General features: G+C 44.6%; 1 pseudogene; it reads right to left on the bottom strand.

The window, feature by feature from the left end:
• Positions 1-2,571: 2,571 nt before the first annotated feature.
• LOC105530188 lies at positions 2,572-3,804 on the bottom strand (annotated as a pseudogene).
• Positions 3,805-7,256: the final 3,452 nt, after the last annotated feature.

Raw genomic sequence — 7,256 nt, 5'->3', positions numbered from 1 at the left:
TTAGTTCTTACCAGAGATTGTCTTGAACTGACTTGTTTAAGCTGTTTCCGAAGACGTTATTTCATTCTCTAGCCTCCTCAAAATAAAATCAAAATAAAGAGGCAAATAACCAATATTGAAATGCTTGTGTTTTTTATGTGTTTATACCACTCTCTCCAAATCATGTTTTTACAAAGGGACTGACTGTGGAAAATGTTTTATGAAAATATTTTCTGTAGATTCTAGTCCAGTCACCTTGGAATGTGTCTGATCTTTTACTTGGTACCTTCATACTGTAATCTTCTTAATTTTCTTTCCAAGACAAGCAAGCTTTCATTTAGTTGAGGAACTACAATAAGGAATGCATCCAGGCTAGAATTTCAAACCATTGAGCTCCTGGCAACTTGCCCTTCCTTGTCATTTCTTTGACTCCTTCTCCCCTCCTACCTGTCTCCTTTTCACTCCCACATACCCTCAGCCCCTCTCTCTCCTCCATGGGAGCAACATGGTTGCTAATTGGAATGATGGGAAGGCTTTGAAGTCACTCAGGCATAATAATTTGCTTTCTATTTTTAAAAACAGATCTACTGGTAAAATAAATCAAGTGTCAGACAAAGTGGTATAATCAAATGTGCTTTGTGCCTCTTTCAGAGAACAAATAAATTCTTCCACCTATAATAATGAATATTGAGTGGAAATGATTTAGAGATTTGGAATACGCATCACCTCTGTCCCAAAATTCTTAGCCTTGAAATATTGACGGTTGATCAGAAACGCACACAGAATTGGCAATCCCCAGCAAGCCAGACTCAGAAAGAATGCCAGGAAGCTTAATGTGGAGGCTTGGTCACAGGAACAGCAGTGCCTTAGGCCCCTTTTCAAAGTTCAGGTCACAAACAAGATCCCACACTTGTTTGCATTATATTCACAAGCTATAATATTTTAATCATTCTTTACTGCCGCTCTACTTGGTTGGAATGGATGTGGATGAGTAGAAATTGAGGTGATAAAGATTAAAGTAGGCCAGCGCAGTGGCTCACGCCTGTAATCCCAACACTTTGGGAGGCCGAGGCAGGCGGATCACTTGAGGCCAGGAGTTTGAGATCAGCCTGGCCAACAGGCTGATGTGATGGTGAAACCCCATCACTACTAAAATACAAAAATCAGCCAGGTATGGTGGCACGTGCCTGTAATCGCACGTGCCTGTAATCCCAGCTACGTGGGAGGCTAAAGTAAGAGAATCGCTTGAACCAGGGAGGTGGGGGTTGCAGTGAGCCGATATTGTACCACTGCACTCCAACCTGGGTGACAGAGCAAGACTCCGTCTCAAAATGAAAAAAGAGATTAAAGTAAATATCTTTTCAAAACCCAATAGAAAAAGAACAGCTGTTTTTATTACAAATAGAAAAGGCTATTCCTAGCAATACAAAAGGAAAAGACTGTTTTATATTCGTAAATATGTACACCAACGCTTCTCACTTCAGGTGCCTCTTGGTCTTGGAAATTGGGTCACACTGATCCTCTGGTAGTCATTTTCAAAAAAGATGACTGCTCAAATCAAGTTCTATATACCATGCCTTGTGAGCTATGGTATATTCCCAAAGTAATTCAAGCAAAATCTCATGATCTCAGGTACATTCATGGCAAAGACTCTGTTCTTGACCAAACCCTAGTATGACTTCTAGCAGATTAAGATTTTGTTCCTACTATGACCTCAGCTCCCTCTTAAAATGCCTGAGAAAGCTTGCAATTATAAATCCTTTCTCTGCCCTCGAGATATAAATCTTCTACCACGCACAACTGTCTCCTCAAGGAGCTGGGAGCCCTCTCTCTGAAATGCAAGCGTTAGGGAGATAACTCTTCCTCTCCGTGTGAAGGTAAGGGTCTGACATCTGCAGCCCGTTGCTCCAGCTTGCACAACTTCTCCTGTAATAAAAATGCAAGAAGTTTGTTTCTCCTCCAGATAAGCACCAAGTAGCAAACCTAGATAGCCTAGTGACACAGACCAAATGCCCCACACTCGTCAGTGTTTTTCCTTCAGCACACCCCAATATTTAAAAAGTCTCCCACCTTTTGTGATAGCAGAGTTGAGGTCAGGTTACATTGGCTAGTCTCCCCTATTACGAGAGTTAGTACTGAATAAAATCTGTCTTTATCACCTTTAACTTAACACCATCTGGTTTTGTCTGTGTTTGACATCAGCTGGCATTCAATAAAGGAAACAGTAACTACTCTAGGCGTTTCAAACAGAAAGAATTTAAATGCAGGTAATTAGGTACTTACAAAATTATTGGAAGAATTAGAGATAGGGTTACTAAGTTTACTGTCCAAACTAAGAGCAGTTGTTTTTTGGGGGGGGCGGTTATCTTTTGTCATTTTATAGCTCCCCACCGCAGCTGCCCCACACCCTTCCCTTCAATGATGACATCTGCAGGCTTCAGGGGGACCAGAGAACAAAGCTGGGGCCTGGCAGCCCCACTACGCTGCCAGCTGGGAGGAACAAGCCACAATTACAAACTATCACAACAACTAGCACCTGTACTTAGGGGTGCTGCATATTGAGGAGGCCCCACCTCCTCATTGTACAGGGGGCTATTTGGCAGTGACCTTGCTCTGAAGACGATGATATTCCTTCAGCCTGAGGGAATTGATGTTGATGAACCCGGTGGCATCAATTGGCTCATAATCACCCTGCACGTTCATGCTCACCAGCTTCTCATTGTAGAGAGACAGTGGGGACACCCGGCCGAGGACGTACACCTGGCCCTTGAAGACGGACACCTGCACTTTCCCTTCCACTGGCTCCTGGGACTTGGCGATGCAGTGGCGGACAAATTCACACTCAGTTCTGTGCCAGAAACCGGTATACACCAGCTTAGCAAATTTCAAGCCCAGGCCTTGTTTGATTTTGTGTACTTCCCAGTCCATGGTGAAGGCCTCGATATCTAAACGAGTGTGGTAAAGGATGGTGCCTGCTGGGGCCTCCTAGATACCTTGAGACTGCATTCCAATGAAGTGATTCCCCACAATGTCAATACGGCCCACGCCGTGCTTGCCCATGACTTCGGGTACATGAAGAACTCCAAGGAGGTCTGGTAGGTGGAGCCATCCTTGACGTCAGTCACCTTCACGGCGACCCCTTTTTTAACTCGATCTCGAGAATGTCAGGGGTGTTGGGAGCTTTGGCCAGGTCCTGGGTCTTCGTGTAGAGACCTGGAGGCTTTTGGTTCTTGGGGTTCTCCAGGATTCCAGCCTCCTAGCTGACATGCATGAGGTTCTTGTCCATGCTCCACGGGTTCTTGGGAGCGACCAGGATGGGAATCCCATGGTGCTTTGTGTATTCCATCAGGTCACTGCGGCCCTTGAACCAGTTGTAGAACTCGGGCATCCTCCAGGGAGCAATGACCTTTATCTGGGGGGCTGGTGAGTAGCGGGTGAGCTCAAACTGGACCTGATCGCTCACCTTTCCCGTGGCGCAATGGGACACATACTTGGCCCCTCCCAGTGGGCGATTTCCACTTGTTTGTGGGCGATGCAGGGCCTGGTGAGAGAAGTGCCCAGGAGGCAGTGGTCCTCATACAGTGTGCTGGACTGGGTGGCTGGTCAGATGAACTCCTCCAAAAACTCCCTGCTGACGTCCTCAATGAACACCTTTTTGGCCCCAAGTTTCAATGCCGCCTTCCTGGTTTCCTTGAAGTCTTCCTTCTGGCCAGTGTTGGCCAGGTAGGCAATGACATCATAGCCTTGTTCCTTCAGCCACACGAGGATGCAGGAGATGTGCAGGCCGCCACTGTAGGCCAGAACCACAGAGCCTTTGCTGGACATAGCGTCTGAGGCATGAGTTCCCAGCGTCTGGAATCTGTCTTTACAGTGCAGAGAACCACTCGGGCCAGGCAGCAGTGGCAGGCAACAGAGCAGGGCCACTAAGAGCAGGTTTTAGAGTGAAGAGGACTGGTACAATGGGTAGAAAGCAGGCCTGTCCCAAGCATATGGAACAAACTAAAGTCAGGCAGCCACTACTGCATCAAAGTCACACTAGTTAGCTAGCATTCAGAATTTTGGAGCTGCTGCTCCCACTGCTGCCGCGGCATCCCTGAAAGCCTCACACCCACAAAGTCGGAGCCTAGAAAAGGAAAGGCTGAGGCCAGCCATGTCAACCTGCAGCCAGAGCATGCTTGTCAGGAAGACAACCCCCTCTTCTTCTGCCTCCCCACTCTTCAAGTGCTTCTCACCAGCAGGACCTGATTCATGTCCAGACCCCTCCCTGCAACTGAGACTGGAAATTATCACTGATGGTTTTTCATCCCTTCCACAAAGAAGGAACATGAAATGCAAGTTCTACCATCATCTACTTTACCGGGCTATTTGGCCTTGGTTTCACACTGAAAAATAGGTCTCTGCTCTGTCAAAACTCTAAAAACTGTGAGGTATTGAGACTTCCCAAATCTCTTCAAGATTGTCTGAATGGTATCTGGGAAGTCTGAGCCAGGAATATTCCCTTTTTCTACCTGTTGTTAAATGCTGGTCCCAATTCTATTTCCAGTAAGGAGGAGGCAAAAATGATGAAGAGGTAAGTGTTTTTTGCCCCAAATCTCTATTAATAATCAATGCATTAACACTTTTTCAAAACAGTAGTTGAAGTTGTTCTCCAAAGTTGTGATGATAAAAGCATAAAGGATCTATGTGGTCAAGAGCAGGGCTGCCTTCAGAGTTATGAATGCAGTGGTTGGGTTTATGTTTCAGTGACTGTGTTGTGGAATACTTAGTTTCTTGGTTTGTCCTTTGGATGTTGCTGTAACAGACAACAGTAAACTTCAGGTAGCATTTCATTTATCTGGAAAGAGACAGAAGGAGAGAAAGAGAAAAATGGAGAAAATTAGAGTCAGTAGCAGAAAAAAACATAAACATTCAGAAAGTTACAGAGACAAAGACAAAGGCACCCCGCCCTACCATCATGAGACACAGGAACTGTGTATGAGTGTACAGACACATACACCCTGAAAATGAGGTAAAGGGAGAGATGACAGAGGAGACAGAGAGAAAAGGGGACACAAAAGCAAAGTGAGGGAACAAAACTAAAATGTAGCGTGTAGTCCCAGCTACTTGGAGGCTAAGGCACAAGAATCGCTTGAGCCCAGGAGGCAGAGGTTGCGGTGAGCCAAGATTGCACCACTGTACTCCAGCTTGGGCTACAGAGTGAGTCTCTGTCTCAAAAAAGAAAAACAAACAAAAAGAGCAGAGGTTTAACAGGCAACAGAAAGCAAAAAGAGAATAGCTCTTTCTCCTACAGAGAGAGAGGGGGTCTTCAGTGGATCTTCCGGTTCAGTACTGAAATGCATGGGGTTTTATAGAGGAGCTTGAGGAGGCGGTATCTGATTTACACAGGGCCCACAGATTGGCTAGACTAGGTGTGCCATTTACATAGCACAGGAAGAAGCTGACCACCCAATCCTAATCTTTTATTATGCAGATGGAATCTATCTGGCAGGCGCCATATTGCCTGCTCCTTACTGTACATGTGGTTGACAAAGAAAAGAGAAGATGGAGCCACCAGGTTGAACTTGCCTAGCCCCCAGGTAGCCTTCCCCTATTGGCACAGCTACTGGCATTCACCCGTGCAAGTTTCCAGCTTGCTTATCTGTGTCTGCAGATCGATTTTAAAGGCTGCTGTTTGTTAGGAAAGAAATGATTTGGGGGCTGCTTTTCATTAAAAGGAAAACCTTACTGAGGACTTCCTTACCCTATCTGCCTAAACAATTTCTTTTTAACTCTTACATCAAAAAGGACCATGTATGGTTCAATAAATGGTATTGTAAGAGTTAAAGAGGAAAGAAACACAAAACACAGCTGGAAGTTAAAGACAGGTTTACTTTAGATAAAAAATGAGAGGGGCTTCTGGCCAGTTTCAGTCAGGAGCGCTTTCTCTTACAGACTAAGAGTTTATATTGGTTTTAGGGTGAGGGGGCTTATTAGAAGCTTGGAATGTTTCTGTGTGAGGGAGAAGTTTTATCACAGGGTTGGAATGTCTCTGTGTGAGGGGGAAGTTTTGTCACAGGGTTGGAATGTCTCTGGGGAGAGGGGAGGTTATCTTGGGGCAGACATCTTTCTGGCTTGGAGCAGGGTTATCTCAAGGCTGGCGTCTTCCCGGCCGGTGGGGGGTTATCTGGGGGCTAGTATGTCTCTGGTCAGGGAGGAGTTTGGAATGTTTCTGGTTGGAGATTTTACTTGTGGTTTACGGTTATCCCGACCTTAGCCATTAGGCTGATGCCCTTTGGATTTAGGCGACTTTTTTATTAAGGTGAACTTTAGAATGAGAGGCTTGTCCAAGATGGCAATGCTCCTGCTTTGTCAGGTATTACGATGACTAGTTGTGAATTCAGAAGTCATTTAAGTGAATTTATAATCTCTCAACATACATAAAACAAAATATTAAGACTCAATGTAAGCAATGTATCTTTTAAAATATTAATACATACAGATAGGATAATACTTTACAACTGTTTGATGCAGGGTGAGGGGAAGGCTTTCTAAGTAAAATTGGAAACCCAGAATTAGTAAAGGAAAGTCTCACAGATTTGGCTACCTAAAAAGTTTAAACCTTTATAATTTTTGCCAGTGGAAATGGGGAGATTTAAGAAGATAGCATCCAATGCTAGCAGGAGTGTTTGGTAACCTGGAAATCTCCTAATCTAAATTAATATAACCTATGTAAAAGTAATTTGTCCATGAAATTATAAAATATGCATTCCCTATAACCTAGCATTTTTTCCTAGGACACGAGCCATGAATATAATAACATTAATTACAAAGCTAGTATTATAGAATATTATAGTATGATTTCATTTTTGTGAAGTAAGGTATATGATATGCTTGGCTCTGTGTCCCCACCCAAATCTCATGTTGAATTGTGATCCTCAGTGTTGGAGGTGGGGCCTGGTGGGAGGCGATTGGATTATGGGGGTGGTTTCTGATGATTTAGGACCATCCCCCTAGTGCTGTCCTTTGATAGAGTTCTCTAGAGATCTGGTTGTTTGAAACTGTGTAGCACTTTCCCCTTCTCTCTGTCTCTCTCTTTCTCTTGCCACCATGCAAAGGCGTGCTTGCTTCCCCTTCGGCTTCCGCCATGATTGTATAAGTTCCCTGAGGCCTCCACAGTCTCCTGTATAGCCTGTGGAACTGTGAGTCAATTAAACCTCTTTTCTTTCTAAATTACGCAGTCTCAGGTAGTTCTTTGTAACAGTGTAAGAACAAATACAGAAAATTGGTAACGAGAGTGT

Source organism: Mandrillus leucophaeus, unplaced genomic scaffold (genome assembly GCF_000951045.1).
Source record: "Mandrillus leucophaeus isolate KB7577 unplaced genomic scaffold, Mleu.le_1.0 Scaffold802, whole genome shotgun sequence".
NCBI classification, from domain to species: Eukaryota; Metazoa; Chordata; class Mammalia; order Primates; family Cercopithecidae; genus Mandrillus; species Mandrillus leucophaeus.
Note: the sequence above shows the minus strand (reverse complement) of the source record. Positions and strands in the feature narration are given on the sequence as shown.